The sequence below is a fragment of the Pagrus major genome, chromosome 5, assembly GCF_040436345.1.
Source record: "Pagrus major chromosome 5, Pma_NU_1.0".
NCBI lineage: Eukaryota > Metazoa > Chordata > Actinopteri > Spariformes > Sparidae > Pagrus > Pagrus major.
In genome coordinates, this window is record NC_133219.1 from 14,797,568 (window position 1) to 14,810,305 (window position 12,738).

At 42.6% G+C, this 12,738-nt stretch overlaps 1 protein-coding gene across 1 annotated transcript in view; it reads right to left on the reverse strand.

The window, feature by feature from the left end:
• zdhhc8b (zDHHC palmitoyltransferase 8b) overlaps nucleotides 1–12,738 on the reverse strand; it is a 67,778-nt gene that overhangs the window by 52,417 nt on the left and 2,623 nt on the right. The gene's annotated exons all lie outside the window — the stretch shown is intronic.

A 12,738-nucleotide genomic window follows, 5' to 3' on the forward strand; every position in this document is an offset into this window, starting at 1 on the left:
GCCAAGGTAGAAGTCTGATGGGAGTACATGACCTGGAGCATGACCCGCAGAGTCTATTAGCAGCACCGACCTGCCTCTCTTCTGCCATTTGGCCTAAAGTTGCCCGATTCACATGGTAGACTCCAGCCTGACATAATATTCCTCTGATCTCTATGTACATACAGTGCTGGTATCAGTACTTGGTTGAAAATTGGACAGTTGTAGTCTCTGGGAAGCAATCCAACCAAATTGACTCCAGCGTGCTGTTTTTCTGAGGTACAGTACAAATATGAGTAAATATGCTGCTATTCCTGTCCTTTAATTTAACAGCGCATGGGTGTTATGTGATAAAACTGCCACTTCAGAAGCCTTTCCTCCCTGCCAGGAATCTAATTATGTGAGAGTGCTGAACGCTTGAAATGTACTGGCATGCAAACAGTTACACTTACACATAATTAATACAATTAAGCTACATATAAAATCGTAGGTGTTATGTTATGCAATGGGGGAAAAAAAGCTATTTGTACATGTCAATGTTCCCATTCTGATACAGAGCTTAAATTAAACAAATATTTAATCTACTGTACATATACAAAGCTGCCTATTGATATCTTTAAGTGCTCTGTACGGACTGTGATTTTCTCCCATGTGAAACGTCCCTTTCTGCTTTTTACCATAACAAATTTTGCATTACTAAGATTTTACAGACTGCAGACAGCAGCGACAGACACATTTGTTAAAGTCAACATGATTAACATCACGAAAGGCTCCTGAAATTTTGAGACAGATGCTCTGATTTCTATTAGTGATGGTTTAAAAATGTCATTTTGTGGGAATCTACAGTAGAAGTAGGATGCTGCATGTTGGTTTATCCGTTTTCTCCTCTTAAGCCTCAGCTCTGCATATCTGTACCAGAGCTCTCCTGGTCCAGCTGCCACCACACCTCAGCCCATGCCACATGAAAGCAGGCTTCCCGGGCAGCTGTTGTCACAGGCCCTGTCACTCCGTGCTGTGGGACAGACCTTTTGTCAGCAACTCCAGACACAACAACACCAACTCCTTGTCCATCACTGCCAGAGCTGAGCTGACTTCTTTCATGGGTTCAGGCTGAAACTTGACATTTGAGCTTAGCTTGCGTCGTACGGGCCTGTGGGTCTTTACTTAGCTCAGGGGTTGGGACAGCTGTGCCATTGCTACTTTTGCACTATCCTGACCAATTGTTTGTGCTGTTGGTACTTCCCAGAGCCAGGTGTACTTTCTGACTGCTCAGCAGTTTCTCTGTGATTCCTGCTCCTCCTCCTCCAGTTTCGGGGCTTTCAATCAATCAGTCACAATGTTGTCGATGGGAGTTGCAGCTCCCCAGGGGCTCATCTCTCCAGTTCCTACACTGCGGCTCCTAAAATATCCCTGAAACACCCAGGTCAGTTCAAATCTGCACACCACGGCTGATGCAATTAATATATCTTGTTTAATGCACACACTGGCAGACAGTTAGCTTCATCACATTGGAAAAATGTATTTTACTTTTATTAAAATGTTCAGAAATGTGCCAGAAATAGATCAAAATACTAAAGAATTTAAAAACTGTTTGTAATAAAACTTTGAGTTGTCTAAGAAGCACATCTGACAAACTGAACTTCTCAAATCAGGAAAGAAAAACTTCAAAAAAGTTAAGATGTGATGGAAGTCTCCAGGGAAGACCTAAGACTCCCTAATAACAATCTGCACATACTCTCAGGGGGAAATTCTCAATTTGCAGCACCCAGCGCATTAGTGCAGGCAGAAATATGCTTAGGAACGAGGGACGCCGGGGCTCGTCGCAGATAAGCTCTGATTTCATTAACATAGAGCGAGATATATTTCGCAAGGCAGGCTAAACCCACAGACACGTATCAGGGGAGCTTTAACCTGCCACAGTGAGAAGATGAGATGCATCTCCTTGGACATTTTAGCTTGTCACAAACTGAACACTGAGACTCAGTCATGGCATCTTGCCCTGGGGTTGACAGATATGAGTATAGTCATCACAGGTGTTTGTAGAGGACTTGTCACTGTGAATGCCACACAAATGCAGCCTCCTTAAACAATGGCTAGATTTTAACAACGAGAGAGGCGAGTGTAGCTGGGAGAAAAATGCAAACTGACGCTGGCCGTCATCTTCACCAAACTCATGGCAGAGGTGGACGAGCAGGATCAGAATGTAAAATGAATTAAGGAGGGCACCGAGTACCGAGCCGTGCATGGCCTTGTATAAAGATCAATAAAACAAACTAATTGAGATTCACAGGTTATCCTACCCGATATTCAGTGATGCTAAAAGCCAGCGTGCCCGTGGGAATAATGCAAAGAGGTACATTATAACTGCTGCATTATTAAACTTCTGTGGGCAGAGAGGAACTGAAGTGGAGTTTCTGTCAGAGCGAGGGAAGGGGAGAGGTCTTGAGATACTGAGCTGAGTAAATATTTGACTGGAACCTCAACACGACCCACTTGGGGCCGTCTGGTAAATAAGGCTGTTGCTGCACATTCACAGATGCTGTATATCACACAACACACAGCTTGAAGGGATGGCACCCCGAGTAGAAAGATGTGTTCCCCAGCCATTGATCTGTCACACTAATACTGAAGAGTTTATCAGTCACTCTGCCATTTAGAGCCATTATTGTATGTGAGTTATGAGGTATTAAAACTTAGGGGCAGTAGGTGTGCTCCTACACCTGGTGATTGATGCTCTGGGTGGCCCTGATGTCAACAGGGAGTAGTATTAAAACAATTTGAGGGATCAGCTGGATTTGGCTGGCTAGCTAATAGTTCCACGGCAGTTTAATCAGGACTTTAGCAATTATTCACACTGCTGAGAATGCATGGTGGCAGTAGTGATGGGGGCGGGGTGCTGTGCAGCAGACTTTGAGGATAACAAAGTCTGCTGTTCATGTCAGTTCTGATCAAATGGTTTTAGGCTGCTGAACTAACTGGGCGCAGCCAGGTCGCTGAATTAGATCACTGCCTGTGCGGTTGGATAAAGACTCCAACTAAGATCCAAATTTGGAATAAAATGGCACCGTGGTGTGGCTCTGTTTTAGTTCATCACTCATTTGGCTTCAGGTCTATTGATATTTTGCACTCCTGCCAGAGCACAGTTTTGCCTTACACCACAGCCAGTGAGTGAGGTCTGAGCTTGCATTGACTGTGTAAAGGTCAGGCTTTGTGGTTCCATCTGCAGCCCGAGTGGCTAGACAATCAAGCCCACCTCTCAGGATCGACAATTTCACTTACTTCCCAGGAGACAAGAGGCAAAACAAACCGAAAACATCCTCACCCTGGAGCAGATAAGGCAGGATGAAGTTCCTTCAAGTAATAGAGGACCCAAAGCACTTAAGGCTGCACAGCCACATGGCACGCTGCCTTACAAAACATCCAGACAGTCTAATACAATGTTCACTAAGCCCCATCCCCCCTTAGTTACACTGCTACGCCTGTCAAGCTCCCCTATCTCTGCAAAAAAGGCCGTTTACAATGATAATGGCGTCAGATTTACCATTCAAACAATAGGTTTTTGGTCTCAGACAGGAGTAGACAAGAGCAGGCTTCTCATTTCTAGTCGGCCATTGTCTTTTTTTTTTTAAATGGCTGAAGCAACACCTGTCCTGGCAGATTTAATAAGCTTAAGCTAGCTAGCTATCAAACCAAGCTAATGTCAGCTCCGTGAGTTGGTTGAAAACGCCGTCTGCAGCTGACTTTGTAGGCAAATGTTTCAAACAGACACATTTTAAAATGAGAATCCTGTAAAGGGGTTTTAAGTATGAAATTGATGGCTACATATTGTGCTTAAAGAAATGTTAAAGCATTGTATATGTCAAAGGACATACAGAAATATCTCAATTTGATGATCAAGAAGACATGGAAATAAAGACTCATCATACAAAACGATACAAGAACAATGCTAAGGAAAAATATTAAATCAGACTTATTTTATTCTAACATAATATGTGGTTGTTGTAGCTTCCACTTTTATTAGTTTAGTTTTTACTTTTGAACCAACCAAACCATCCAGCTCAACAAAATAAAGTACTTGACTGACCATATCACATGGAAAAAAGGGAACAGCCAAGGAACAGTTCTGCTATCGGTTCAGTTATGGGGGTAAGCTTCTGTGTGTATGTCGCTGACAATCATTCTCCAAAGAAGTACAAGTGAGAAGTGAAGAATTCTCTGCTTATAAATCCAAAGTCAAACTTCCTGTCCTTGTTTTTCAGTCAAAGATAGTGCAACTATGACTTAATCAGCTGGATATGGATAACGGTCAAAAACTGCAAGCCTTTCTGCAATTTCACACACTGCTGGGCCAAAGAAAACAGTGTAGGAGAGGAAATCCACAGAGCTGGCTGGCTTCTCTCCGGCAGAGTACAGCCTCTGTCACAGATGTGGTCAACAACTTCCTTCCACACCACCAGGAGTGTTAATTCACTACACATTTTTGTATTGTCTGTCAAACTGTGTACTAAAATAGCACAGAGTGATAAGTGGGTGTCTTTTACTGTCTTGTAAAAGCAACAATAGCTAAATAAAACAATCCAAGAGGACAAGTTGCTTCAAGTATTACATCTGGATGACCTGGAACCTCAAATTGAGTCCACACGCCTGTCAAAAGCTTCAAGATTCAAACTGTGAGATTTCTCTCCATGACACACTCAGACACTTTATATTAGGTAGAACTGGACCTGGAATCCACAGAGAATGGTAAAGACCTGCGGGCTGAACACATTTGTCCATTGTGAATTTAACCCAATTTCAAAATATCCTCCCTGTCAAGCACGATGCCATACTATTAAACAGACATTTGACATAAGGATTACACAGTAACTGGTTGGAGTACAGTGGCCCACCTTTACCTTCTGTCTCTGTATTCTAACTGTAGCATGTTGGCAGTGGGCTGAATAGACAATCCAACCTGTTTGGTCTAGCATAAAAAACAACATCGCACGGGGCCGCATTTGCCTTTTTTATATGTGTTTTGGTGCCAACAGAGTTCGATTACAATTTCAAATATGAGAGCGAATGATGGAGAGTGGATGAAAGCTTGAGTAGAAGGCAAACAGCAGCTAATGCACAACATGCTGAACTACTAAATGTATAAAATAGGGTTTGTCTGTCCTTTCATTAGAAAACAGCTTCTGAGAAGAAAAAGCTATGACAGAAACAATTCCCTGAATGTCACAGCAAAATACCTTCTTGTATTGTTGTAGGGACTGGCGCTCAGGCCTGCACGCATTTGAGTATATGTTTACGAACAAAAAAGGAGATTTCTATCTATGAGTACATGACATTTGGCAGGTCAAGCTCTTTTAACTATTAATATAAATGTCCTGAGAGGTGTGAAATAATAGCATATGACAGACAGTATAAGGCAGCCTCTGCAGTGAACTACAAAGGGACTGGCCAAATGTCTAACAGAGGAGAACCTGCCAAGAGCCCCTGGATCCATGGCTTCAAAAGATGAAAGTGACCACTTTTATTTATAGAAAGTCACCTCCACCAAACGGATATATCACAACAACAAGCTTGGAGTGTTAAGCTTCGGAATATATTTTGATTTTATAACAGTGAAGACGACAGCTCCAATGATACGGCTGTATTTCATGGTGTCATCACACTACATCTTTATTTTTTACATCATTGTGCATTTAAACCTGCATTAACTATATTTTTAACAGACGCAGAGCAACATCAGCATTCAATCTGAGTTTTGAACACCTTAGTAAGTCTAAGCTAGTAATTCTCTGTGGGCTCATCACCACAGGCAAGCCCTTTCACACACATTTTTTTTGACCCATCGTTAACATAAAAATGTTACTCATAGCAGCTTTAACCTGTAATAATTGCTTTTGTTTTGCTGTTGTGGACATAACACTGACATATCATCACCTGTTTTGTTTGATAGTGAGAAGTGTGTTTGTTGAAATGGCTGAGAGTGAAGTGTTTATTTCTGCTCCGTCCGAGGACTTTGGATAAATGCACGAAAGAGCCTTTGCCTAAATTGGCTGAACATTATTCAGTGGCTGTGGGCGATAAGCCCCTTAAAGAAAATATTAAAGTGGCTTTGAAATCAAAACTAGTCGAATCAGGGGTTTTGACAGGGGGGGGGATCCAGAGTTGCCTCCTCCAGTGGCTACGGCATTCCCCTCCCCAACGCACGGGTTAACTTTCGGGCAGCAGAAAGAACTTCTATTGATGCGGATGGAGCATGAAAAGCTTAAACACAAATTGGAGGTTAATAAGCAAATTGAGGTGGAGAAAATCCGACAGCAGACAGAGAAGGCGAAGTTGAACCTGGAGGGTTATCGTTTGTCTCTGGGGAAAGGATGACCGGTCTAGTATGCAGCATTTTGACATTAATAACTTAAGACTGCTGCCACAGTTTAATGAGAAAGTGGATATTGTAAACTTAAGCAAATGGTTGCATATTTACACATTTACCAGGTACAGAGCAACATTATCATTCATTTGGAGTCATGTTTCTGACCATCTAGGGAATGTAAATTTCGGTTTCTACCGTGTGTGTGACCACTGAAAATGCTAAGTCGTACTTGACAGATCTTTTGGTGCACGTGCGACCAGAACAGTCATACCCTGGAGCCCTGTCATACATTGTTTTTATGTAAATATCAATTATAGCCACTTTAAAGCGATGATGAATGTAAGAATTTCGGACTCTGGAGCCCCCAGTGTTGGTATACAAAAGACATTTCAGCTGACATCAATACACATCACACTGACTGCAAGTTTTGCCAGAATTTTTCCCACTAAAACGATTGTCTTAAGAATGATTTTGAAGATGTTAAAACCACATGAAAATTCTACACATGGTGGCTTTAAGTCTTACATGTTGATATCTGCATCGGTCTGCAGTGGTTCTGTGGTTGAACTCCACTACACAGATGAATGGGTCGTGGCTTTGTTTGCTGTGCCCACTCATCTCCACAGACTTCTACAACCGCTTACTTCAAATAGTGGCAAAGATGCGGAAGACCTGCCCTTATAATCACAGAGTCTATCTGCCTGTCTTCCTCTGTGTCCCAGAGATGGACACTGCTTCGCTCTTGTAAACACTGGGAGCCTCAGCTTGCTATACAGACTCCTTGATCTCTCAGAAAGCCACTCCAGCCGGGGGTGTTAAGACATAGAGCTCTGTTTCTACTTATTGCCAGTCATGGTCTCTCTCTGGCAAAACAACATGAGGGGAAAAAGGGTGGAGACACCCATGGAGGGAGAGGCTGGAGGTCTAAATTAATCCCACATGTTCCCCAGGAGGAGACTTTCCAGGCAGCCCAGGCTTATTCGGCTGGTGGGAGGGTGGTGGAGTACAGCAAACTCTGAGAGCACCTCGCTGCACTTTCCCGCACTTTTCGCCCACACACTGCTGTGCACTGAATCCACATGGATCCATTTAGCTCAACTATGGCATCACAAGGCACAATTTACTTTTCTGGCAAGCACCAGCACTCCAGAAAGTCACTGCTTCAGAGAAACCAAACGGACTTAAAATAGACATAGAGAAAGGCACACAGTCATGAGCTGCAGTGGGAAAATAAAACTCTATTGATCCTGCATACAGATGACACATTCGGTCAAATATAATAAATTTCCTTCCTGTTCTTCAAGGCGTATTAAATTTATCTGATTCACACGTATTACAAAAGAGTGCAACAAAAGTAAAAAACACAGGATCGGACGGGCTAATTTTAGAAAACACTGATTTTTATTCAAGCTCAGCATGTGCCTGAAAATCACGATAAGAACATGATGCACAATTTGGATTCTGTATCACCTGCTGTTGCAGATTAGCGTGTTTGTGCTTTTATTAATTTATGATAAATGTGCAAACAATGATCTCACCCTGTTAAAGACATATGGTCATGTGCTGATGGGGTTTTCACTGGAAATTAGCGCTCTGTTTGAAAAATGTGCAAAGAAAGAGGAAAGTATTGCTCTACAGTACAGCTCGACAAGCTTATTACGTGTCCAAAAAAGGGGCTTGTAGAGTAGATGACAGATCTGTTGATTTTGTTGAAAATTACAGAGGGAAAATGGTAATTAGTAAAACTTGCTGTACTGAAACTCAGCACCAGTTTGTGTGGCATGTACAGTCGCCATGCTCACATTTGCACCGTCATGAGCCAGGGAAGAGGATCCATCAGCATTATCTTAACCTAGTTGTCAAGCAGTGACGGCGGCTGGGATGGGATGAGATTAGAAGACTTGGCCTTTTATTCTCTTGGCCTCTGTCACTCATCGATACCAATGGAGACAGACTGCTCTGACTGTATGAAAGCTCTGCCAGCGGTCTGCAGCTCAGGCCTCCTTGAACATTGATGGGGGGAAGATGAGGATTACTTTTATCTTGAGTGTAAGTTTGCTTTTGTACACTGACCACTGACTTTCCTGTAGGTTGGGTCTGTCTACACAAAGTGAGCACAAAAGTACTTCCATCATCGAGATAACACGAATAGACAAACAAAATTAACGACTTTATTTTTCTGCTGCCCCCCTAGGAGTCTTCAAAGTAACCTTTGCTGGACTCCTGACCCCCCAATGAGAACGCCTACTCAACAGCTTTACTCTGAGGAGATACAACAGCTGGACATACCTCGGCTCGACAGATATATGGCAGTTCCATGCCACAGCGGACAGGACTGGTTGGTGTGTGTGTGCATCTTGGATGTTGGCTGTTCTGTAATGGTTTGCTCCAAAAGAATCCGATTTGATGTCTTGTGAGAACCACACTTATCATAATTACACCAAGAAATTTGTCTGAAACTCACATTTGATCAGAGCAGAAACAAGACAGTCAAACAATCGGCAGCTAAAATTTTGAAGGATTCAGACGTGTTGAGCTACCGCTGGAATAAGAGCCATGAGTTCTCCTGCTGTCTCCACTGTTTGATATCAGATAAACATCAATGGAATCCATCCAGGATTATCTCTATTTGGATTTTCACTCCGATGTACAACATTGACACAACAGATCAAAGCCATGGCATGTGTAACAACTGTCTCAGATTCACTCCCTCTGATTTACTTGATGCTCCTTCCAAAATAGTTTTTTGTTTTGCCTTCAAATGAGATGAAAACATTTATGGTATTCCAGAGAAACTTGGGTTTATTTACTGAATCCTACCACAGAGGTTAGCTACATGACGTTCAAGCTGCACTTAAGGATGCTTAAAAATTTGGCAATGGCATCCACCACTGAAGACTAAAAACAAGATGCGTCTAGACTGCTGGCTCTATAAGGCTGCAATTAAGCACAGTAGCGCAGCGGGGACCATGAATGTCTGTCCCGAATGTCATGGCAAGCCATCCAATAGTTGAGATATTTCAGTCTGGAGGAAAATGGTTGACTGACCAACAGAGAAACCAAGCCTACCATCCCAAGAGCCATGCAGCTAGTAGGGCCAGTAAGCATTATTTTTGTTATAGACATGCAAACAGATGCACATCATGCCAAAAACCCCAAGGAGAGACCTGTGATTACAATATACATACGGTACCCCCTGAATCTCAGGGCCAGACCAGTCTTTACAAATGATGAATGCATAATAGCTATAGTTAACTTAGAAATAGACAAAACACAGTTCTAATGGATTTAAATAGAAGGTGTCTCAGATTGGAGCTACATGACGGTATCAAAGAAACAGTCATGTCAAAGGAGTTTTGCTTCTGCATTGATGAAATCAGGACAGCGGGGGATGGGACACAACACGAGGAGAGACTATTTGTAACTGTAAAGACTTCAAAGTGAATTAAAATAGTCAGTCAGACACCTACGCAGTCAGAAATATTGGTCGTTTCAGGTGTCCTTGTCTCCCTGAGTCTCTACAACTGAGGTGGAGAGTGCAAAAAAGACCCATAGAGCCAAAATAGCCACATTTATGGGAACTACGCCTTGGCTGAAATAAACTAGTATTATCCTTTAAGGCTGTGAAGCTGCATGAGCAGGGGTTTGGTTTACAATGTGTGATGACCCTGCAGGGTGGAAACGTGCCTTGTGGTAAACCATAAACCACAATGAGAATGAAAATTAACCATAAAAGAAAAACCCACACAGGCTTAAAATAAAAAAGGCCAATTTATACCTGTGGCCTCATCTTCTGCACTAGCTCAAAGTGAAATGAGACCTGTTCTGCATTCATTGTTGTCCATCTCCTTAAGTACTTTCTGAAAGCATAGGGGACACAACCCTGCACTTCAATTGTCAATCTCCAGGCCCTCGCTCCGAGGTGCTGACGGATGAGAAGTACAGAGGAAATTACATCGTTATCTTATCTGACAAAGCTAGCCACACCGCACCGACCTGCTGCTGGTTTTATCCCCAGTGAAGAAAATACAGCAGTTATCTCGACAAACCAAGAGGAGACTGCGCAACATGGATTTTATCAATAGGCAAAGGGAAAATCTTGGCCCTGGTGATCTTGTACATCTACTGGCTACTTTTAGTCAAGCTTTATCAAAGTTTTATCCTCTGTGTGACATGAAGACAGCATGGCTCCTCATTCACCTCAGCTGAGGGGCTGAAACCTCCTGCTGCGACAGTGTGTGATGACAGTACAGCAATATTCAGTGAATGTGTCTGACGGCAAGTTGAGGAGGACATGCTGAAGACTGTGACGAGCTCGCCTTGAAGGAGACCTATTATGCTTTTTTTATTTTTTTTTATTTTCCGTGTGTGTGATGAAGGTTCTCTTGTGCATGTAGAAGGTCTTGAAAGTTGAAAAGGCCAAAGTCTGCGCCAACAGCAGCTCCTCTCTCCCACAGAAAATACCACTTCTGAAGTTCCTTGAAACGCCTCGTCAGTAGTCCCACCTTTAATAGCTCACCATGTCACACGTCGGCATAATTTATGCCCAGCAACTGGACTCGACTTATGTGTTTTTGAACATTAAAGCATGTAAACATAGTAGTAACCCAAACTTAAATTATGAAGATGAAAATGAGCATAATATGTCTCCTTTAAGAGCTGAAATCTGCTACTCACATGGGAATCATGGAATATTTTCATAAAGCTTATTAGGAGGTTAAAGTTGTGCCAGCATGTCATAAGTCCTGCTCTTTTCTCAGTATGCTGTACATGAATATCACATCAGGGAGGCTTAGATTCTCTGGTTTCTAGGCTTGATAGATGCTTGTTCATGAGCACAGAGACTGAAAGAGCTACTAGGGCATATTAATAACATGTCAATTGGCAATTTCCTCCTCCTGAGAAACTCTCTGCCCTTGCGACATCGCAAATATATTCTCAATCATTGATTTAAATAAACAAACTAAACACAAATCGGCACCAACATCACATGAGCAATATTTAAAACAAGCAGCCGGGATGGGCTGACTTACACATGGAGCATGAACAGGACGACTTAAACCAACAATTCATTTAACTACAGTCAAACATGTGACGCCTCAAAGCCACTAACGCCACACAGGAGGAAAGCACACAGGCTCTAATGGACACTAATACCAAGTAGCAAGGCATTAATGTTTACAAGCTTGTTTGCCGAACCCCTCGACAAAAAGACGACAGCAGCTCAGCATACATAATCACACGCAGGATGCGGATTAGGATCAATGAACCAACATTCAATTATGCTTTTAGACCTCCAATTAATAAGACGTGGACACAGCCGAGCGAAGGGGGGCCAGGCGAGCGTAGAGGGGGCTGCAACCTCAGTGGGGGGGGGCAAGTGTGAGATTAGGAACACCTCTGGACTTGACCATGTGTTGAATGTGAATGGAGTTTCATACAAAGGATTAATAACATCTTTTCTATACTTTTTAGCTAATAAATATGGCTCCAGGCTCAGCTGTATCCTATAGACGCTTTCTCTTTGAATCGGTCTCTGTATGCTTATTTCTTTGATAACACTTCTACTATACTATCCACTAAGTTTCCCAACTATTCCACAGTAAAAACAGAGGTTGTATACAACCAACCATGTTAAATGGTTCTACATTGAACCATTAGGGGTGCCATATGTGTACCAGAAGGTTGAATAGAGCAGCACTTGTTTTATCAGTGTATCATGGTTGTCATCCCTCTCGTTCACATATTTCGACAACTCTGCACTCTTAAACAAAATCGGAAATACCTTGACAAATCTCTACAAGGACCTCTGAGTGAAGCACAAATGCAAAACAATGCATTCAGTAGGATCTGAATAAGGTCCTATTGAATGGATATACAGTGAAAAGGAGGAAACAGATGTGGAAGCTGAAGATTAGATTCCTGCCGGGCCTGTTCTCATGTGCAGCTCTGCTCTCAGCCTGCTGATATGCTGGCTCCGACTGCCACCACTGACTACCTCTCTCATAATTCAACTCCACTCAGCAGAAACTGCTGAACGCACGTCTTGTCCAGATGATCAATTGAAAGTTTCCACACATCTATCCATGCGTACGCTAAAGTATGGACTATTAGGCTTAGCAACAAATGATAACAGCCCGTCTGGACATTCGGTTTCCTGAGCAGGTTACTCATTTGGCTTATGGTCAAGGCCGGTGATGAAGCCATTCTAAGGAATTACTAAAAGGTAACAGAAAGCTTCTTCAATGCAGCCATACAGAGCTGGGACGGATTTAGACATAGCGCGGGGTCTAAGCTACTGTATAATAGAATCTCATTATAGACCCAGATATGGCTGGGATAACATTATGATGGCTAAACCATGACTAAAAGCTTAATTTATCATCCGTATTTTTTGTGGC